Raw genomic sequence first — 24,286 nt, 5'->3', positions numbered from 1 at the left:
TCTGGTGTAAGATCCCATGAATTATAATCATTATTCCAGATCTAACATTCTGCAATACAACAAAACCCTTACAAAGGGCTAATAAAGTAGAGACTACAGATGAAAATGTCAAGATAAGCACTGAGGAGTTTACAACTTTGCCTTCAATTGGAAAGGAAGAAAGAGTATCCCATTTGCCAATGCATTTTAGTTATACATGATTCTAGAATACATAATGGGTAACTACCATGATTTATGAAGATATTAAAAATAAAACCAAGACTTTTTCAATAAAGGGCTTCATTGCCAGATGTTTTTAGTTGAGGTCTTATTGTACTGTCTTGTATAATTTCATATAAAATCGTAGGTTCACAGATGTAGCATGGGAAGGGACTTTTCAGAGGCCATGGAGTTCAACTTTTTGCAGATAAGGAAACTGAGACCTAGGGAGTTGTCCTTGGTCAGATATGAACTAAGTGCCAACCACAGGATTGGAGCCCAGAGCCTTAATGGCAGAATCAGCATACTCCCCACTGCATAACACTTGCCTCTGGGTCTTAAGGAATTTCCTGGACCCTCATTCCCAGATGTTGGTTATTTCATATATCACTGTGCTACAAAGTATATTTTAATGTATTTTTGTTTTACTTCCCTAGTTAGATTGTAAGCACTTTGAAGGAAATCTTATACATCCTGTAATTCCCCAGAGTATATAACAAAGTGTTTTGTACATCAAAGGCATTCCATTGCCTCATAGACTGACTGATTGATCTTAAAAACTTTCAATGGGAGCAAAGATTCAATCTGTCCAACTGTCTATAGTTTTTTAGGTAAGTTTAGCTAAGGAGAAGGCTGTTAGTCTGGATTTAGTTTGAGATAGAAATGTGCTACTCTATTCATCTTAGAGTAAGACAGACTGGAGAGATCATTCAGGAAAGAGACATCTATATTTTCTTCTTAAAGATTCCCAGCAACTAAGAATTCACAGTTTTTCTTAGAAGTTCAATCCGCAATTTTCTTCCTGGTGATGTTCTGTTTCTCTTAGTTTTATTTTCCCACATGTCTAAGTGAAATCTTTCCTGACTTAATATTAAGCTCTGCTCCTTTTGATTGGTCTTCCTCAATTGTGATGAACGACTGGTCATCATTTCCTTCATAACCAAAGACTAACAGTCTGACAACAACAAAAATGCATGAAGTACTTACTATGTGTCAGATACTGTGCTTAGCACTGGGGATGCAAAGAAAGGCAAAAGTAGTCCCTGCCCTCAAGGAGCTTATATTCTAATAGGGGAAGATGGCATGTAAATAAATAGGTACAATGTATGTAAGATTCATACAGAGCCAGCTATGATGGAGAATGCCTGTAATCTCAGGGGGGTTGAGGCAGGTGGATTTCTTGAACTCAGGAGTTCTCAGCAGGCATGGGGTAAGCTGAATTGGTGACCGCAATAAGCCTAGCATCAACATGATGAGAAAGCAGATTGCTTAAGAAAGGGAAAATTGGCCCTGGTTAGAAAGGGGCAGGTCAAAACTCCTGTGCCAATTAATAATGAGCTCTGGCCATGAGCAGCCTCTATGGTTCTAGCCTATACTGAGACCCAAGCTTTTATATATACATTCATACATACACACATATATGTGTGTATATGTACATACATTCTAAGTGTACATACACATATGTATGCATATACATATATGTATATAAAATAGATAATGGCTACCTCGGAGAGGAAGGCTCTTAGGAGCCATATCTTACAATTTCCCTCCTAATGCAAGCATCCCTTATTTAGCATCCCAAGAAAATGATTGTCTAGACTCTGCTGGAACAACAATAGGAAACTCACCACCTGTTTCATGGGCTAGTATATTCTAGTGTGATGCAGCTCTAATTCTTAGGAATTAAACTTCAGAATTAATTCAGAGTTTCAATTACACAGGATAAACTGGTGGGAGTTAGAGTGCATACAATGCTATTTTACCTTTAAACTAAGGAAATGACAGATACGCATGCAGATTTTCTAACTTTTAGAATACCCTTACTTTATATTATCTACAAAGGACAATTGTTAGCCCCAGCCTTCTCTTCTGCAAAAGTAACAACCAAGTACTTTCTTCATTGTACCTAGTCTTGACCCTTCTGAATTTTTCTTTCCTCTCTAGTTTCTCTGTATTTCTTTTTGAGTGTGCCAATAAGGAGAAAAAATACAGAAAAAATTGTAAGATCCCAATACAGATCTGGCTGGAACACATCATGTCCAGGTTTCTTTCTATTACCCTGTACCTAGTTGATTGGTCTTTCCCTAGCTTGTATTTGTACTTTTTGTGTTTTGCTCCCTAAATGTTCTTACCTTACACTTGATTCTACTGAACAGAAAGGGCTAAGTCTTATACTCCTGTGAATGCATGGATGCATACACGAATTAATGAATGAATGAATGAATGAATGAATGAAAAGCATTTACTAAGCTCTGTTAAGGGGAGCCAGGCAGTGCACTGGATACAGTGCCTGGCCTGGAGTCAGAAAAAATCATCTTTCCTAGTTCAAATCTGGCCGCAGACACTTAGTTGCTTGTGGCCCTGGGCAAGTCACTTAACCCTGTTTTCCTCAGTTTCCTCAACTGTAAAATGATCTGGAGAAGGAAATGGCAAACCATTCCAATATCTTTGCTAAGAAAACCCCAAATAGGGTTGGGAAGAGTTAGACACTACTGAAATGACTGGACAGCGACAAAACAAGTTTTGTTAAGCTGGGAGAATGTGCAAATGCAAAAGCCAAGCAGTCTCTTCCTTAAGGAGTCTACATTCTGATGGATAAGAGCAACAACAAGTATAGAGGAGAGGTGTCTAGGAAAGGGAGTTCTTGTTTGGGAAGTCACAAAGTTTGCTGTTACTAATCCTTCTGAGATGGATGTATTTAAACTCAAATGCCACCTCTAACATTAAGCTTTTCCTAGTCTCTCTGCCCCCTCCAGGTGTTAATGTCTCCCTACCCCCATTACCATAGATTTTTTTATGATCACTTATATTTAATAGGAAATCAATTCGATGTCCATTTTTAACATCTTCCTAGTGTTCATGTGCTTTGTACATATTTTGTGTTTGCTCACATGTGCATATGTTGTCTACCTGGGTAGAATGGAAACTCTTGGAGAGTGAGTATTGCTTTGTTGTTGTATGTTTTGTCCCCAGTGCCTAGGCATGGTTGGTGCTAAATCATGATATTAAGAGCTATTCTTTACTTAGCATGTTAAGATTGACCAAGCACAATAAATGTTATCTAATTTATGAGGTAGATGATCTTATTATCCCTACTTTACAGGTCAGGAAACCAAGGCAGAGAGAGGTTAATTGATTCACCCAGGATCACACAGATACTAAGTGTTTGAAATAGGAATTGAAATCAGGTCTTCCTACCTCCAAATACAGTCACCTATTCACTGTGCTGCCTAGCTGCTTGTGTTTCTAGAATGACTAGTTGATAACTACAATTCAATACTATGCTTTGTAGGCCTTTTCCTCATTACTGTGTACTTCACTGAAATACATCCAAAACTGGTTTGAATATTTTATCCAGTGATACAGATTTTAACCACTTTGTGACTTAGAAAAAGGGTCTTTTGGGGTTGACAAGTGTCAAATGTTTCCCCCTGGACCTAATCTGTTGATGGTGAGGGTTTATGGACTTAGCTAGATCAGTCTTCAGATAATGCCCATTTATCCCATCAATGGTTCACTGAAACTCATCCGGCTTAGCAGAACCTTCAAAAGTTTGAGCTCTGCTGGTATTGCCTTCAAAACCCCAGGGTTATCTCATCCTATGATGAGCCACAGGAATAAGATTCTAGTGCAAAGTATCATGAATTATTTCCTAAGTTCAGAATAAAATAAATAAAATTTTAAAAAACAAACAGGAATTTGGTAACGGAGAGGTGGGTTATTGCTCTTTATAGACAAGATCATCTCTTCAAACCTAAAAGAGAAATTAACTTACCATCTCGAAGAAAGTTCACAGTGCATTAAACCAGCTGCTATTTAATATTTGATAATCAATAGAACTTGATGATACAGCCCACCCTGTTCCCAAGGTGCCATCAAAGAGTGCCATTTGGATAATCTACTTTGTACCCTGAGATTTTTCTTTTCTTCTTTTTTTTGCACTCCAGAATACATGTATTAATCTATTTATAGGCTTTTACCATGTAATTTACCATTCTAAACACTGATTTCTTGATCTCTGCACTTTATACCAGCCATCCATTTAGTACAGTATGTACTCTTCAACCATCATAATAACAGAAGCCAAATGAAAACACTCCATTTTAATTTAATGAAGAATTATGTTTTAGTCATGCCCTTCTTACTTGGGGGTTGTATTATTTGTATGTGTAAATTAAATAAGTCATTTCAGTAAGATTTTTAACAAAACCTGAATGGGTTCTTTATAATGACTTTGACCTCCCACACACAATAATGACTTTGCATTGGTGGAATTATGTAATTAGTGAATAGGTTTTAGAAATGAGCAATGGTACTTACATGGCACCGACTCAGGATAGCTGGGAAAGGTGAATCCATTGAAAATTTAAAATATATATCCTAATTTCAAAGCTGGTGCTGAACCATTTCCTATATAATCCAGACAGAGTTAGAAGAATAATAACAGGTGTTCAACAGCTGACTCCATTTTAATAGATTTAAATGTGTTGATTTTTTTTATTTCTTCCTAAGGGTTCAGTAAACTTAAGGTGACAAAAAAATTCTTCCAATATTTTTAGAATGCCCAAGATTCATGGTCTCCAGGCAACTGGTAATCACATGGCTGCATAGGTTTTGGCCTACTGTTGCAATGCCATTATGTGTTTGGTTGATGATTTATTCAAACCCAGTTTCAAACCTGCTGTTAGCACCCTCATTGCTTTAATGCAGCTAGACCACCATTCATAACTGTCAAGAACCAATTCATTGGGACCTGGATTTTTAAGCCCACAAACTGTACATCTCTCTCTGTCTCTCTGTCTCTGTCTCTCTGTCTGTCTCTCTCTGTCTCTCTCTCTGTCTCTCTCTCTCTCTCTCTCTCTCTCTCTCTCTCTCTTTCTTCTCTCTCCTCCCTCTCTCTGTCTTTTTTTTATTTTATCAGCTTGAATGAGAATATAAACACTATCCCTCCAGTCTTTCAAATGCCTCTCAAGGCTTGATGCTATGTAACGTATCTACTTAATTTTTCTGACCCACAAAAAGAAATATAGAACTGAATTTATGGAACATGGGTTCCAATAGTAATTTCAGTTGGTGTGAGTGGCGGTGGCCCCCTGAATGGATGCCACACTACTAAATATGAGTAAAGAAAAACCAGGGCAAAGTTTAGTGCTCATGCATTGAATGGAGTTGTTATACTTTGGACTCCACAACTTGGAAAGGGTAAACTTTAAAAAAAAGCAAGATGTTCCCCGAAAGCCTAGAAGATTTCTCTTCAGCAAACAGTCCCAAGTTAATTCTATGACAAAAAGATAATGAAAGTTTTAAGTAGAACTAATCCTGTTGTCCCTATGTTCATTTAGTAAAATATTCACCTGGTAAAACAGTCACCATGAGAAAAAGGAATAAAAGACGGAATTTAATGGTAGACTTCACAAGAGGACATACACCTGTTTTACATAAGTTTAACATGATCCACTCAACCCATGTAAAAAGGCATAGAAAGGACTGCAGGTTGCAATTTTAAAGGAATTATACACTTTACCATGTTTAATATTGGCAGAAAGTGAATGTTTGTAAAATATATTTCAAATAGCTTACCATCTACACAATTTCTTTCCTTCTAACTGATTAGCCCAAGAAGTCCACAATCCTAAATGCTGATAATTTAAGATCTGAGATTTTTTTTTGAAAGAAAGCAGAATTTGGAAGGGAGTGGGAAATCACCCAGAAAAACCTAGGTGGCATTGTAAGATCAATAAATGCCACCCTACCCAAAGTAGCCCTTTTAAAAAGGTATGGTTCCTTAAAAAATTAGTAATATGCTATAAAAGTTTTAAGATATACTTTCTCAATTTAAAGATGGCAGTCAGAATAATGTGAAGGTTCAGAAGGTCTTCTCCGGAGTGTTTCCTGATGTTTTGCCCATCTCATCAGGAATTTCGACAGAGGAATAAAATGGCACTCTATCTTCTGGACAGCTTGGTGTTTGTCTTTGGCTGTCAAGCAAAAAAGGGCTGCAATTCCACTCATCTGGAGAAGATTAGAATACTGTGGGAAATCAGAGAAAATAGAAAATGGAATAATAGAATGCTGGCCGGTCATTTTCTTTAACTCCCTTTAGGGAAAGGAATATCCCCACCTCATGGCACAGGGATTAATGAGTTAAATCCCCAGTAGTATTCATGGGAATTCTGGACATCAACCTGTGCAGCCAATTGAAAATATGTCCTTTTGTTTACATGCTAACTTACGAGGAATAAGGACTGAAGATTATCATTTTATGTAGCAATGGGGATGTTTCCCATTTAAAAAATCTATATAATTCTACCAATAACTCATCCACTAGATACCCACTAGCTGTCTAATGAATATTTGCTGTAGAATCAACCAACAAATACACAGGGATTAATTAAGTATCTGTTATGTGTCAGGAACAATGTTAGGCTCTGTAAATACAAAAAAAATAAAAATAGGTCCTGGCCTCAAGAAGCTTACATTCTATGTACTAATTTATATTCCTTCCTCACCTCCAACTTGTAGAATCCGGAATGTCCTTCAAAGCATATCTCAGAGGCCACCTTCTACATAAATGTTTCTTGAATCACCTCCCCCAGTTGCTAATTCTCCCTCCCTGTTAAAGTTACTTTATTACTTTTGATATTTTTGTGTCTATTTCTTGCACAATTGTGTCTATTTAGCACAATCCCTGGTATATAATAGGTGCTTAATAAGTGCTTATTGTTGCTACTATTATTACTGGTGAGTACATAGTAGCCATCAGTAGAATATAAGCTCTTTGAGAGAAGAAATTTTGTTTTCATATTTCTATTCCCAGTTATTGCCTTATGTTTAATAGGCATTTAATAAATGTCTGTTGAATTGAACTTATTGGTGATAACCTAAGTGAGAAGATAGTCTCCTTATTCAAAGTCATCAAAATGGTTGTAAAATAGTTACTATACCAGAGTTTTCAGAATCAGAAAAATATTTTTAACAAAAATGAAAAAGTTCATGTTTAGTCAGAGCATTTCCAAAGAAAAGGGCTCATGCACAGATAAAAATGTTGGTAGTCTCAAACAAAACTATATTGATTTTTTTCAAGGATTCATGCAAGTACTTGACCCTTAAAATAAAGTTTATTGCTATCATTAGAGTTCTAGTAACATCAAAAGGGAAAAGAAAACGCTTTGAGAAGAAAAAATAGGCCTTATTTTTTTGTTTAATCAAAATTGCATTTTTATAGATTTTCAAATTGTATCTATTCTTTTTTTTTCATTTTATAAAAAAGATTCTATCACTTATCTTTTGGGGGCATATATATTACTATTAATCATTCAAAGAAAGAGGTATTTATTAAGTACCTACTGCGTACTACCTACTAGCACATTACCACTCTCTTCAAATAGAAGCCCTGCCATTGAAATAAACTCGAGTCCTTTATGACCTCTCTGAACCAATCACTATCCTTGGGAAACTTTAATATCCATATTAACAGCCCTTCAGACAATCCTAATAGTTTTTTTTAAACTCCTCATTTCCTACAACTTCTAACTCTACTCTATCTCAACTATGCAGTCAGACCTTAGAGCTCACCATCCAGGAAAACAGCTCTACTTCTAAGATCCTGTACTCAGAAATTTATCTCTGACCACAGTCTATTGATCTTCCCATTTCTCCACTCCTTTGCTCTTCTCATACCTATTCTAGATCTTTTGAAGGCTTTTGGAACCTCCATTCCTTCCAACCCTCCCAGTCTATCAAGACTATTCTTACCTTATTTTCTATTTTTAATTAATTAATTTATTCAATATTAGTTTTCAATATTCCCTTTTATAAGATTTGGGGTTTTAAATTTTTCTCCTTCCCTCCACTCCCTCTTATACAAGATGGCATACATGTATGATCATATTAAACATATTTCCCCGTTAGTCATGTTGTAAAAGACATATTAGAACAAAAGGGAAAAACTACAAAAAAGAAAAAAACAACAAAAGAAAGAGAAAATATTATGCTTTGATCTGTATTCAGACTCCATAGTTCTTTCTCTGGATATGGAAAGCATTTTCCAACATGAGTCTTTTGAAATTGTCTTGGATCATTGCATTTCTCAGAAGAGCTAAGTCAAACAAAGTCAGTTATCACACAACATTGCTGTTATTGTGTACAGTGTTCTCCTGGTTCTGCTCTCTTCACTCAACATCAATTCATGCAAGTCTTTCTAGTTTTTTCTGGTCTGCCTGTTCACCTGTATCTATTCTTTATTATACCATCCTGTGTAGTATGTCATTCATTTTATCATTATGTCAACTGCATATAGACACTGCTCAAGGGACTGAGAAGAGGAAGAGTTCCCCCAACATGGCAGACACTCACTTCTCCCTTTGGCTTAGATCTAAATAAGGCCATGGCATAGGGGGTTGGAGAGTCAGATCATTTCCTTCCAGTGGCATAACAAAAGAAAAGGACAGTGTCAGCCCAGGCCATATGGAAATTAAAAGCAATAAGAACTAGGGCCACAATGATTGATCCTTTAGTCTAATTTGGTAAAGTGCTAATAGCCTGGCATAGGGGGTGCTTCGAATGAGTTGTGTCCTTTTATACAGTTTTTTGTTGTTGCTTCAGTGGGATAGGAATAAGGACTGGAGCTGTGCTTTAACCAATTGGGAGAACTCTGTGAGCAAACCACCTCTACCAAGGCAGGTCAGTAGCGTCTCTTCAGTAGACAGTCTTAGAGAGTTGTCCAGAACAATGAGAGGTTTCCTTATTTGTCCAAGGCCACATAGCCAACATTTGTCAGAGGCAAGATCAGGTCTTTCTATCTCTGAACCCAGCTCTCTATCTACTCAACCATATTGATCGTCAAATCCCTTGGTTCCTTCTTACCCCTATTTTTTAAAATGGCAAACTGAATAAGAAAAATAAGAAAAAGTCTGTCTATAGTATACATTGGCCAAATTATGGACAAGAACTCATAAGTTTTTTAAAATAAATTTTATTTGAATTTTTTGTTCTTACATAACTTATCCCCTCCTGCTACTCTGTCCCATAGAGCCACTTCATATAACAATAAAGTTTTTTTCAAAGGAAAAGGAAGAAAAAAATTTCCTCAATATCAAAAGAAAATCAGAAAATATTTGCAGTGTTTCATACCTATAAACCTTTCTAATATCTGTCTCTGTCTCTTTTTCTGTCTCTCTCTTGATCTCTGTCTCTCTGATTCTCTTTCTCTCTGTCTCTGTCTCTGTTTCTCTCTCTCTCTCTCTCTCTCTCTCTCACACACACACACACACACACACACACACACACACACCTTTAAAAAGAAGTTAGGGGAGATGTCTTCTCTTATCTCCCATCTCTTTTTTAAGAATACCATAATTCTTTGTAATTTTGCTGCATTCTTTTTTTCTGTTTATGAGTGTTCCTTCCATATACATTGCTGTAATCACTGTATATTTGGTTTACTTGATTCAGCCTACATCATTGCATCAGTTTATGTTGATCTTCCTAAGCTTCTCTGTATTCATTACTTTCATAATTTCTTACAGCACAGTAATGTGACATTATATTCACGTGGCACAATTTATTTAATCATTCCCTAATTGATGGGTATCTACTTTGTTTCCAATCCTTTGCTACCACAAAAAAAAATGCTGCAATAAATATTTTGGAGTGTATAGAAGCTTTCTTCTTATCAAAGACCTCCTTGGGGATATATGTTTTTCAGTGGAATCTCTGGGTAAAAAGTATGGAAATTTTAGTCATTTTATTTGCTTAATTCCACATTACTTTCCAAAATGGCTGTATTCATTCACAGCTACATTGCATTAATGTTCTTAAACCAACAATGTCTTTTGCAACATTGACTGCTCTCATCTTTTTTAACATCTTTATCAATTTGCTGGTTGTGAGGTACGGCTTCAGAGCTGTTTTGATTTATATTTCTTAAATTATTAAGTGATCCAGAATTTATTATTAGTGATTTGGAATATTCTTTCATATGGTTTTTAATAGCCTATAATTCTTCCTTTGAGGACTGTTTGTTCATATCCTTTGACCATTCTTCTATTGGGCAATGGTTTCTGGTCTTATATACTTCTATTAGATGTCTGTATATATCTTGGATACCAAACCAAGAAATTCATTACAAAGGATTTTCCCCCTATTCAACAGATTCTTTTCTTGTCCTGGATGGATTGATTTTGTTTATTCAGAAACTTTTTAATTTCATGTAGTCAAAATGATCAATTTTATGTTTTATAATTGTCTCTATACTGTATATTGTTATAAATACAGTTCCTATCCATAGTTATGAAAAATGTATGTGTATGTAAATAGATACATATATACATTTACATATGTATGTATGATTTGTTGCTCTTCTAATTTTTATGAAACGATCTTTGATATTATAGCCATGTATCTATTTTAAATTTATTGTGGAATATGGTATAAGGTGTTTTTGTTGTTCAGTCATTGCAGTTGTGTCCGACTCTCTGTGACCCCATTTTGAGTTTTCTTAGCAAAGATATTAGGGTAGTTTGTTATAAATTTAAGCCTAATTTCTGCCAGACTGTTCCAGTTTTCCCAGAAGTTTGAATTGTGTTTTCTAATCCTAGTTGTACAAGTGACTTTGGAAAGCAGTACCTTCAACTCTCTGGCTTTAATAATATCATCTGAACTATGTTTTCATACTTAAAGTGTTCCAAATACTCAAGGATGTGGACTCTTGGGCAGACATTGTCTGCATTCTTCCATCATAAACAAGAAATGTCTACTTAACTTTGAAACTTGATGGCTCCATTTCCTTCACTAGAAGGGTTACAGGGCAATGCTCCCTTTATCTTGTGATCTTTGGGTGAGACTCAAATTCCCAAGGCTAAGCAAGCTATTTTTTAGAGAGAATAAGAGATAAAAGTTGGGGAGGAGAAAGAGGAAGGGAGAGAGATAGGGAAAGAGACAGAGAAACAGAGACAGATATTTAAGGAGAGACTAACAAATGTGGATTTAGGAAGAGAAAGAAGAGAGATTGAAGGGTGTGTTCTTTTGTCAGGAGGGGAGAACAGTTCTGTCCATTCTAGGGTTTCCTCCTAATGGGGAAGTGAAAAAAATCTCATTATAATCTGTTGTTTAATCCTCCAAGAGAAGAGGAAAAGAACTAACTTTCCCTTTTCCCACTGGGAAGCTTACATTCTATAAAACAAGACATTTTCTCCTTTTGTTTGTTTGTTTCTTGAATCCCTCTGTTACTGAAGCCTATGGATGCCTTCTCTAAAAAATTACACATACATTAAAATAAATAGGATGACAAAGGAAACAAAGCTTATTGAAAGGCAGTTATCAAAATATTTTTTAAAAAATTTCACAGATTTCCTGAAATCTATACATAGCCCCAATACAGAGAATGTGTACCCCAGAATAAAATCTCGTGTTATTAGGGGAATAAACAAACACACATATAAATACATACAAAATAAAACAATACATATGTGGTATTCAAGGGTCAACAGAAGCTGGGGTGGAGGGAGGGGGAGGAATCAAGGAAACCTTCCTAAAGAAAGTAGTGAGTTTTGAAGGAAGCTAGGCATCCTAAGAGTCAGAAGTGAGGAGAGCATGCATTCCAAGCATGGGTGCAGGGCAGAGAGCCTGGGGAAATGCTGGGAGATGAAATCAATCAATCAATCAACAAGAATTTATTAAGCATCTGCTATGTACCAGCCACCGTGTTAGGCACAGGGAATAAATACAAAGACAAAAAAATGTGAACATCCTGGCTTAGAAGGACTTGATATTGTGATAGAGAAGACAGCAGGTACATACTTAAGTTTGTGGGAAAATATGTATTTCTGGAGTTGACCTAAAATTCATTGGTATGGGGAACCCCAATTAAGAAAACTCCCTCTGCCAATACAGATTTGTCTTCTTTGCAGTTTATACTCATAGAACAGGTGTTCTTAACCTGCAGCCTATAAAAGAGAGACAGAGACAGAGAGAGGGAGAGACAGAGAGAGAGAAGAGAGACACACATAGAACAGAGAAAGAGACAAAAAGAGATGGAGAGAGACAGAGGAGAGAGAGAAAGAGATGACAGAGAGACAGAGATAGAGATAGAGAGAAAGAAGAGAGAGATGTACAGAGAAAAGAGAGAAACAGAGAAAAATGGAGATGGAGATGGTGAGAGACACAGAGACAGAGAGACAGAGAAGACAGAGAAAGATAAGGAAGAGAGACTGAGAAGACAAATAGACAGAGAGAGAAGAGAAAGAGAAAAAAGAGAGAGAAGAGAGACAGAGACACAGAGAAACAGAGAGAAGAGACAAGGAAGAAAGAGAGGGAGAGGAAGAGGCAGAGAGAGAGAGAGAGAGAGAGAGAGGTATTTGAATATAAATGGTCTTCTTTGTAATCCTATGCATTTCATTTTATGTGTTTAAATATTATTTTAACATGAGATCCATAGGCTACACCACACTGTATGTGGGATCCAGGTCACACACACACAAAAGCTTAAGAACCCCTCTCTTAGAGAGTTGCCTGCTACACTGGGCATTTAGTGACTAGATGGGTTTGAGGCACATGTTAAAATCCAGGCATTTCTGACTTTAAAGCTGGCTCTCTAACCATTCAGCCAAATCTTCATTTCTCTGTGTGCATGTGTGTGTGTTGTATATGTGTATAAATATATATGTGTATGTATATGATATGTGTATATATGTGTGTGTGTATGTTTATACACATACATGCATGCGTTATAAACAGAAGGTGGGGGAAAACTGTGGGGAGCAGTAACACATGGGAAATCAGAGAAGGCCCTGCATAGACATTAACAGTTTTTAGTAGAATATAATGGGAGAGAGTGGTGAAGGTTGGTCAACAGTGGACTAGTATAAGTTGTACTGAAAAAAATGAAACAAAAAATCTGGACAATTAAGGCCAGGAAGGCTATATCTCAAAAAGAACCATTCTTTTATGTTGTACAGGAAAGATAGCTCAAAAATAGAAGCCAAAGGCAAAAAGTAAGCTCCCCTGGGAGGACCAGAGACATCACACACCTCGGCTGAAAAGGCAATGTCTTCTTAAAGGACCCAGACAAATGCTGTTAATTCCCCTTAGAAAGTGGATTTAGCTAATGGAGAGCTGTACAAGAAAAGAATAAGAAGTGCACACACATCCTAGAAAAAAAAAAAAAAAAGAAGAAAAAACAAGAGTTTAATAAGGGGGACCTTCAAGTATTTCACTGAATGAAGCAGTTCATTAAATAGAAGGTCAGAGTGACCCAATGGCCAAAGATTTAATGATAATACCATCATGTCATTATCAAACTAGTATGAAGAGAATGCTATACAACCAGGGAGGGCAATAAAGACACATCTGACTGCGGGGAGGCAACTGACCCGACACGGATGTAGACTGGCGCAACCTGGGAGAGGTCCGAGGCTAATCGGGAAAACCAGGTGGAGGTGGCACAGATTTACCCAGCCTACATATAAGAGAGAAAGAAGGAGCTGCATGGCCGGTCAAGTGGAATGGGGCATCCTTTTAGTCACTTAAGAGAATCAGCTGGGTTTGCAGCCATCAATATATCCAGCAGCATTCCAACTAACCATCTCAATTTAGAATGAGTCCAGCCAGCACACGCTGTGACTGAAGGGTTCTGATCTTAATAAGGAGAGATGAAAGGATGACAAGAAGAGATGACTTTTGGCAGCCTCCATCTCCAGCTAGAGGGAAATTCAAAAGTCACAATCTGAGAGAACTGCTCATCTAAGTAATATATTCACCTGGTACATACCCAGCCCTGTGAAAGTTAATTAGCCACTGGGGAGGCAGGCCTATTTTCTTCCTTGCATAGTTGGTGCTGTACAGAAAAGGACCCAGAGTGGAAGGCACTTCTGCAAAAAATGAGATCAATTTATATATTGGTTTCAAGGCCTAGTTTTCCATGTAAGTGAAAAATTAAAACAGAAACACATGTGGTCTGAGTCTGAATGGGATTCACCTTATTATTTTAACAAGGATATCTAGTAAATGGTAACGGATTCCCTGTTGTTTTATAGTTAGAAGGGTTCAATTATACCGTACAGAGGGCATCATGGTACTATGCTTTCTAGCTTGCACAATGGCACTGGAGCATGATTTATTTGGGAGATCTCAAAGCACTAGATGAATGTGAACTTATTCGCCTATCACTCCCCAGGGAGAATATCCACTACGTTGTTTTAGTTCCTTATCTTGCTCATCGCATAAACTGAGCATATTTTCATTTGGTTGCTTCAGAAAAGACTAGAAAATGATTTTTTTATTTTGTTTTATTTTTAAAGATTGGCTCCTTCTCAGTAAAACAAATATATTATCCGTCCAAAGAAATCATTTTCTCCTTCCTAGCCATGCTCAAAACCTTTGTTAGCTCACAGGATTTTTAGAGGGTGAAAGTGCTTACCCTTGGAAAGTGTGGCTGAGCTCATTTTCATATCGTGAAGGATAAGTAAGCACGGAATCTCTTCTAAGCCAGTCCTTTTACTGTAAAAAGCAAAGCTTCAGTCCAATAGCCACAGGTGCAGAAGGCAACCAAGCTGCAGGTCGCCATCACATTTTCTTTCCTTATGGCCTATTTTAGTCAACATGATCTTTAATGAATGATTGTTTTCCATGCTCTTTCCAAAGTTCTAGCCAGTGTCTCCTTGCCCCTTCCCTTGGTGCACCTGATAGCTCTGGAGCCTAGGGGAGGGGTGGATGAAATTGGAAAATATAAATAACAAATCAAAAATTACAATTGATTGGATAAACAATTTCCCTTAGTCTGTTTCTTAATAAGTGATTGATTTCTTGATCAATATTCATTATTTCCTAGAACATACCAAACTGTTTATTGAATAAATGAATGGCTGGAACGACAATGACAAGAAAGCAAAAAGGGTGAACCAATTTCTTTAATAATGTGGGTTGAGCAGACTGTCTCATCTCACCTGGCTGTTCTACTCCAGTGCATTTGTCAACATAGGCCTTTGGAGGAAGGCAGAAGTTCAGGAAAATGGGAGAGGTAATGTATTACTCATTAAAAGTAATGGGTTATCAGAGTGTTTTTAGGTATGAGAGCGGAGCTTGGATCTTGTCTGTTGGCGCCATATTTCAAGTCCATCTTTTGTCTTACTCCTAGTTCTCAAGAAGTAGTTTATGCTTCCTCTCTGAACACATAAAAAGCACCCTGGATTTCAAGGCAGAGGATCTGGGTTCAAATCCTAATTTTACTGGTAACAAGGATGTGACCCACAGTAAGTCATTTAACCTCTCTAGGCCCCATTTAACTCATTCACAAAGTGAGGGACTGGAATCGATGACCTCTGAAGTCCTTTCTAACTCCAAAACAATGAAACTATGAAAAATTTCCTTTGAAATTCATGAAGCTGTAAAGCTGTAGAAATATACAGGCTATGAGCTCCTATGAGAGGCCACAGTTCATAATAAATAAAGGGCTCACCTCTCCATTAAGCACTGCTTCTAATATATGCTAGCTGTGAGACCATGGGCAAAACATTTAACCTTTTGGTTTCCCAGGCAATCTTCTAAAATGATTAGTAATGATGAATTGCTGATCTATATCAGTGAAGGTATTTTCCATACCAGGATTTCCATTACACCAATGAAATTACAGATTCAGATTCAGAACAAAAGGAACTCCTAATCTCTATGGTGCATATTTGTATTGAGGTTCAAATGTAGGTATGTACCATATGACATTTCTCTAAGCACTATCATTTCACAACATTGTTCATACTATATAACCAAATGTCCCCCCTCATCTTAAAACATGCCAATGAGACATCATTCAACAAGATAAATAGCTTAAATGTAGAAACAATCTGCCCAAGGTAATGTTTTACCTCATTGTCTATTTTTGCAGAACTAGTCAATGACTCTAGTCTAGGTTAGACTATTCAAGATGATACTGTAATTGACCAAAGAGAGATTATAGGAGTTGTTTATTAATTGGACTATTACAATTTGCCACTGTGTTGGCTGGTTCCAGCATCATTCTTCAAGGATTGGGCTGGGTTTTACCACATTTGGTAAATAATTAAAAGGGATCAAATTTATCTTTAACTAGATTTGTGTTATAGTTAGCCATCTTGGAACAAAATGACTGACAATACATTTTCAAATGAGCATGTCATTTGTCCTCTTTCAAGAGTTTTATAAAAAAATATAGGATGAGAAGGGATTATATGTGATGGCACTGAGAAGTTTCACTAAACCTGAAACTAGCATCAATGAGTCTATTGATGTCTATTCAGAGTCTATCCACCAAACTAAACTCTTCCTCCATGATGGAAACTTATGGGACAGATTGCTACCAGTGGGTTTCCTGATTTTCTTGTTGCTCCTCTGGCACTGCCAGGGTTAAGGAATTTCTCTATCTTGTTCTCTACCTTTTAGTATTCTCCTTTTCCTACCCCCAGTCTTTTAAATTATACTTCAGGAAATATTAGGACAATCTGTGAAATAATGAAAGCAAAAGCATGTAACTGGTCTTGCTTTCTCCCTTCCTCCTTTCCTTCCTTCCTCCCTCCCTTCCTTCCTTCCTCCCTTCCCTCCTTCCTTTCTTTCTTCCTTCCTTCCTTCTCTTTCTTTCTTTCTTCTTTCTTTCTTTTTCTTTCTTTCTTTCTTTCTTTCTTTCTTTCTTTCTTTCTTTCTTTCTTCTTTCCTTCCTCTCTCTCTCCCAACCTCTCTCTCTCTCCTCCTCCCTTTCTTTCTTTCTTCCTTTCTTCCTTTCTTTCCATACTTCTTTCCCCACATCTCTTAATTAAAATCAGGTGGAAAGGCTTATAATGCTGCTAAAGGAGATCCTTATTACTTCTGCCCCTTTCAATTAAGAATTTGTAATAATTCTCGTAGAAAACTTTTACATGATCCATGAATTATAGGACAGTTAAGAAAATGAATAACAAATAGGACTACATGACTTTTTAACATCTTTTTTCTGCTCTAAAATTATGTGATGCTATATTTCTATGATATGTAGTTCCAAAATCTCCCTTCTCAAAAGACCAAGGATAAAAGGTCTTTTAAAAACCTTTAGAAGCATCCATCTATATAAAATGTTAATGAAAAATTATTTTTCTTTATTTGTTTAAAAAAGGTCTCATTAAGGACATCTACTAGAAAAACTTAAGGGTAGTTCCAAGTAAGTGTAAGTGTAATTCCATAGTCTGTAGATTATTGAGAATTTAGGTAGATCCATATTGTTCATATAATTGAAGATGGAGCCACTAAGTGCCTTAAACATATTTTTTTAAATTTTAATTGTTTTTTTAATGGAAGTTTTTTTTATTTTGATGATGTTTATTAATTTTATATTAATACAATTATCTGTCTCAGTAAACAAAGTCTACTGAACGTTAACAACCTTTTCTTATTAATTCAGGGTCATAAGAACAAGCCACTTCATCACTCTGAAATTCAGTTTCTTAATGTGTAAAATGAGGAATCATTTATATTAATAATAATAATAACAATTCATGCATTTCTATAGCTCCTATTATGTTCCAGATATTCTGACAAATGCACTACAAATACTGTCTCTTTGGAGCTTCACAACAATGCTGGGAGGTAGGTGCTATTATTATCCCCATTTTTCAGTAGAGGAAACTGAGGCAAGCAGAAATTAAGTCACCTCGCCCAAGGTTACATAGCCAATAATTAGATTTTGAGCCAGAAGGCACTTCTAGTCATATACTCTCATTTTATTCCATAGATGAGAAAGCTGGGGCTTCCAGAAGAGAAGTTACTTCCTACAGGTCACACAGATCGTGCATGTGCCACAGGAAAGACTTGCCCAGGCTCTCTGACTCCAGATCAGGTGGCACCAAGTCCCAGTGGACTTTTACATCTTATTTTCATGGGATGCTGTGATCATATGAAATATCAAATTGTTTGTAATGCTATGGGACAGTGAAACTCTAGCTGGGACTTTGTCCCGATACCAAATGGCTCACAAATTACTGCACCGTTAGATGTCTTCTGCCTTCTTCCTTTAATCTAAATTTCTACTTCTTCCTGATGCCAGAATGTCATCATTGCTTCTAATATATGTCAGTCAACAAGCATTTATTAAGCACTTACTGTCAGTCAACCAGCATTTATTAAGCACTTACTAAGTGTCAGTCAACCAGCATTTATTAAGCACTTACTAAGTGTCAGACAACAAGCATTTGTTAAGCACTTACTAAGTGTCAGACACTGTTCCAAGTGCTGGAAATGTAAATAGAAGCAAAAAGAAACTAGCTCTCAAGAAGCTTATATTCTAATGAGAGACAATACATAAAAAGAACCTTAAAAGTGGGGCGTGATAGGAGTGGCAATAGATAGAGTACTATGGAAAGTCAGGAGTGGAGTCCACAGAGTATTGCAGAAGTGAAGCTGTCTGGCCTGGGAACTTTCTTTATAATGGAGGTTGTGGGAGGAGCTGACCATTCAGAGGAAGGGGCTGTAGGAAAAGAGCGATCACCCAGGGTGAGAATCTGCTGTCTTATTTTACGTGGAATTTTCTGATTGAGGGCCCAGCAGTGGCTTCATAATTCTCCTAAAGAGCAGAGTGTATGAACTTTGTAACAGTGATTTTCCTCAACAATCAAGGATCTTTTCCATGTATTTCTGTGATTAGAATTGTATTCTGACTAAAAAGCATGATCTCTGGATAAGTAGGAGTAGTGTCATTTGAAGTTAGCAATTTATTGATTCATTATCAATTAATTGAAATTAATAAAGCTACAGTGTTTTTGTTAAAAGAATTCATCATTCGCCCTTACCTCATTCAGATTGGCCTTTCCATACCAAGTATAAATGAATGAGGTTTTGTCTTATTCTGTGTATCAAAGGACATTTTTCATTATTGTGCTCTCACTGCACTCACACTTGAGATAGTTATTTGACTACCACAGAAAGGAGTGGCATGAGAATGCAGTGTTTTTAAGGGCCTCCTGTCCCCATCCCACTCATCATCCGACTTGAGCTCCCATGGCATGGAGCTCACTCTACCATTTTCTACACAGTGTGGCCTTTGGTCTGTGAATTGAATCAATCTGGTACTTAGTGCACAACTTCAGAATCTTATTTTGGGCCACAGCTTTCTCCCAAGTCTTTCATCATCTCATCTGAAGCCTCTGAAATAGGATTCACATAAAAAAATGAGATATGGAAAACTGTTACCAGCAAAATCTCCAAGCATGGTGAATGGGTTTCTCTAATAAGTTTTCATTCATCAGCATCAGATCCAGCGCATACAGAGTGTATACTTTATCTTACATATGCTACATTGGATTTTTTTTCATCTCATGGGGTGTGACACAAGCTGATGTTGCATTCAAGATTTATAGAAAATAGATGTATTTTTTTATTTAGTGCAGGAGGACATGTTCTCCCAGGAGAGGACATGTGAGCAGGACAGGCAGATGTTGAAACAATCACACACATGCTCTAAAATAAAACAAAATGTTCATCTTTTTTTACTCAATGCCAAGAACAAAGAAATCATTATCTAGCGACATTACTCAAAAATAATAATTTTTTTTTGCCAATGGATACCAAGAAAATGCCAATTGCTGATGAGAGTCATCTGTTCCCAGTGGTAGAAGTGTGACATTGGAATGGGTGTGGAGAAGGGCAGAAGGAAAACGAGAGGAGGAAGGCAAGATAATGGGAGAAACTGACCAGTTCTGACACGATGCAAATAATTCAACCTCATCATCACCATCACCATCACCACCACCACCATCATCATTTATCCAGTACTTTAAGGTCTTTAAAGTGCTTTATTTGTAGTATCTTATTTGATCTTCGCAACAATGTGAGGAGAAAAATGTCTCAAGTTTATAAATGAAGAAACTGAGATTCCAAGATTTAAGTAAATATCTCAGGGTCATATAACTGATAAGCGTGTAAGGCTTGATTTGAACTCAGGTCTGTCTTGTTTACCTCTTCAGCTCTCTAGCTACTGTACAACCTAGATGTCTAAAAGAACACAAATGATTTAATGAGTAATAAAAGCCCTTTTTCTCATTCTACCACTGCCAGCTTTATGGGGAAAATGAAGACAGGGAGTCTTCAGGTCTGTGTGATCTTCCTTTTGGGACAGATGATGGTATTGCCAAGGGTGACTTTGCTCCTAGCTTATTCTTAGGCATTTATGTAAATTATTTGAACTAAACAACTACTTCCATTTCCTCAAATGGAAAACGATGAAGCCCAGGAAATGTGCTTACATGGGTGAACTTTAGACTTCAGAATGGTTGCCAGGCTAACCATATTCCAGGTGGTACCAGTCTACCACCATCCCTTGGATATGGCTGGTTGAAGCAATGGGCCCAAACAACCAGTTAAGTAATCTTAACACCTGGAGACCATGGCCTTGCTCCATAACAAAGGTTTTATCACGCCTCTGGCTCAACACCCAAACTTCTGGTGGGGCCAGGAACTGTCAGCTGGAACAAGAGCACAGCTGCCTAGCCAGCTCTATTTGTAAATTTCTATTTGGATAGGATGCAGCACCTGCCTTAGATAAAACCATGAAGTCATTGAAAAGTTTATTTTCAGCACCCCTAGTTCCCCACTTCTGGACACTTTTCTCTGTCTCAAGGTCCCAATATTTTCCTTCTATCAAACTTTAATCTAAAAAGTAGGTGTCAACTTCATTTGCACTTAAGATAAATGGGTAGTGGATTAACAGTGACCTTTCCCCCAAGGAAAATGCAGTTTGGCAGGAATCAAAGTATGATGTGGTGACAGCTAGGCAATCCCATGGATAGAGTACTGGAGCAGGAGTCAGGAGGACATGAGTTTAAATCCTACCTCAGACAATCTACTAGTTGTGTGACCCTGGGCAAGTTTCTTAATCTCCATTTGTGTCAGTTTCGTCATCTGCAAAATATGGATAATAATAGCCTCTACCTTTCAGGGTTGTGTGAGAATCAAATGAGATAATATTCATAAGGAGCTTTGCAAACTCTAAGGTGCATAAAAGCTGGCTATTATTAGTGAAAAGAATACTGGATTTGAAGGCTGAGGATCTAGGTTCAAATTTTGACTCTCTTACTATCTCTGAAAGCAATTGGACTAGTTGATCTTTAAACTGTCCTTAAATTCTAAATCCTACAATCCTGTGAAAACCTTAACTCAAACAAATGAAACCTCTAGGGTAGCGATTCAAGCAGGCCACGAAGGAAAATGAGAATGGAAAAGAAGATAGGTCTTCTTGTCACAACGGAAAAGCATACCATGAAATAAGGAACAGCCGTGATGAGAAGCATGAGCTTGAAATGTGTACGACCTTGAAGCTGACCCAAATTAGCAGAGGGGTGATACACTGATCAAGGCTAAAATATTTCTTATTCCTGATTTATTCTGGAGAAGAGAGGAGGAGAGGAAGAGCCAAGAAGAGGTGAGAAGAGAAGAGGCAAGAAGAGGTGAGAAGAGAAGAAGTGAGAAGGGGTGAGAAGAGAAGAAGTGAGAAGGGGTGAGAAGAGAAGAGGCGAGAAGAGAAGAGAAGAGGCGAGAAGAGAAGAGAAGAGAAGAGAAGGGGTGAGAAGAGAAGAGGCGAGAAGAGAAGAGAAGAGAAGAGAAGGGGTGAGAAGAGAAGAGGTGAGAAGGAGTGAGAAGAGAAGAGGTAAGAAAAGGTGAGAAGAGAAGAGAAGAGAAGAGAAGAGAAGAGAAGAGAAGAGAAGAGAAGAGAAGAGAAGAGAAGAGAAGGGAAGAGAAGGGAAGAGAGAAGGAAGGAAGAGAGAAGAGGAAAGTTGAGAGGAGGAAAATTGAGAAGAGAAAGGAGAAAAGACAAGAGAAATGAAAATAAATGTAAAGGATAAAAAACAAAGCATATTCTAAAAACTGAATCAAACCTGCTTTCCAATAAGATCTGGCTCAGTGGTGGCCCAGGAAAGCTGTACCATATCCATGGTGTAAAAGATGTGATAGGTATTTGGAGCAGCGACATGATTTACATTTGTAATATGCCTTTAAATTTCGGAGAGCAGAAGTGCACCTGTGATTTTAAAATATTCCAACACAGTGTCCGCTGGAGATGTTCCACCTTCAGCTACAAACATTCTGCCTGGAATTCTATTCCAGTCAGTCTATTTCCTTCCTCAACCCTTATGTTCCTTCTGCCCACACTATTCTTGGAACTACCAGGAGCCACCGGGCGGCAGCCACAAAAAGACGAGGTTGATGATTTTAACATACTGGTGTACATTTTCCAAATGGCAACTAATGCAGGAGAAGAGAAAATGAACCATTCTGCCTTTCTGTACTCACACAATATGGAGGACTGGGCAAATGTGACTCTGGCCCCAAATCTCAGGAAGTAGGGCAATCAAGTTATGGTTCCCCTTGTATACTCACAGTTATGGAAATATTTTCTTTGAAAATATCCTAGCAAAGGAGCCTGGGCCTTCAGTTTGGGGTCTCCCCAGAAGGATTTGAGTAATGTGAAATCATCTTTGTGTAAAAGAGTCCTACAGGGTGATTTCCCTTTTATTTTCCACGAGCAGGCTACTCCTATCTCTACCTTCATGAAAATGTCTCATTTTTTGAATCTTATTAAAGGCCCATCAATATCTCATCGCTTCTTCAAGTCTTCTCCCTTTGGTCTTTGCATCTTGTCATGTTATTCCTACCTCAGCTCTGTGATTTTCCTTGCCTCAATCTTTGCCATTTGCCTCCAATGATTCTTATTAATTCCAAGAATCACAGAATCTCAGAGCTGGAAGAGATCTCAGACATGGTCTAGTGACTAGATCCTTTTATTAAGGGGATTTATTCTGTGAAGTTTGGATTCAAAGAGCCACACTTGAGGGCCTGGAGAGACACATGTGGCCTTGAGGCCACAGGTTTCCCATCCCATTCTAGTCCAATCTGAAGTGGAATGGTTTCACCACATCCCCAATAAGTGGTCATCCAATCTCTACTGGAAGACCTCTAGTAATAGGGAGTTCACTACCTACTGAATCAGCCCATTAAATTTTTGAACAGCTATAATCATTAGAAAGTTACTTTGCCCTCCTCCCCACCCATCCCCTGTTCTAGCCCAAATCCCTATATCTACTCCCTCTGCCCTTGGACCCTTTTTCTTCCCTCTAGGGTCAAGTTAAACAAGTCTAATCCCTCTCCTAAGCATGATAGCTCTTCAAATATTTTGAAGATAACCGTATTGTTTCCCCTTAAGATTCAGGAGTGATTAATCTGGAGCCTGGGAACTTATTTTCTTTCCCCAAAAAAGTAACAACTACATTTCACTGTAATCCTTTGTAAGCCTATGTATTTTATTTTTGCATGTAACAGTGTTGAATTTTCTTAGACATGTTGGGGCTCAGCAGAGATGATCCCTGTGCTCCATGTTCCACTCTTTTTCTAGGACAACTTTCAATATCTCCATATCTAAAATCCATACAATGTTTGAAACCCTCAATAGAATGAATTAAGCTCTCTTGCATTTCGGGGGTTTGGGGATGGCATTTAGCTGGTAAACAAGGTTCACAAGGGCACAAGGGTCACTTTTTACTTCTAACTCTTCATTCAGGAATTATATTGTAATACCACTGTCATGGATGATCATATGGACAAGGGGGAAATGAGATTTAAATTGATATGGGAATAGATGAGAGACATACAGGTAGATAATTACATACATATACAGTCATATACTTAGAGATAGACGTGTCTATCTCTAGCTATATTGATATTGACATCAACATAAATAATTTGCGAGTACTCGGAACAGCCTTGGCTTCACTATAATTCTAGACTTAAATATGATGATGCATGTGTCCAGCAGTCTGTAAATAAGCATTTAATAAGTGCTTATTAGGTACCTGTCCTTGTAGTAAGTGCTTATTATATATATATGCATACATATATATAAATATAAATATATATATATATATATATACATATATATATATATATATATATAGAGAGAGAGAGAGAGAGAGAGAGAGAGAGAGAGAGAGAGACATACATATGCCTAGGATCCTGTAACTTTGGCTGGAAGTGGTTTCATAATCCATGTAGTCCAAATCTTTTGTTTTTCAGATGAGGAAACTGAGACATAGAAAAGCCAAATGTT

Source organism: Trichosurus vulpecula, chromosome 4, assembly GCF_011100635.1.
Source record: "Trichosurus vulpecula isolate mTriVul1 chromosome 4, mTriVul1.pri, whole genome shotgun sequence".
NCBI classification, from domain to species: Eukaryota; Metazoa; Chordata; class Mammalia; order Diprotodontia; family Phalangeridae; genus Trichosurus; species Trichosurus vulpecula.
This window is presented reverse-complemented; position numbering follows the sequence as displayed.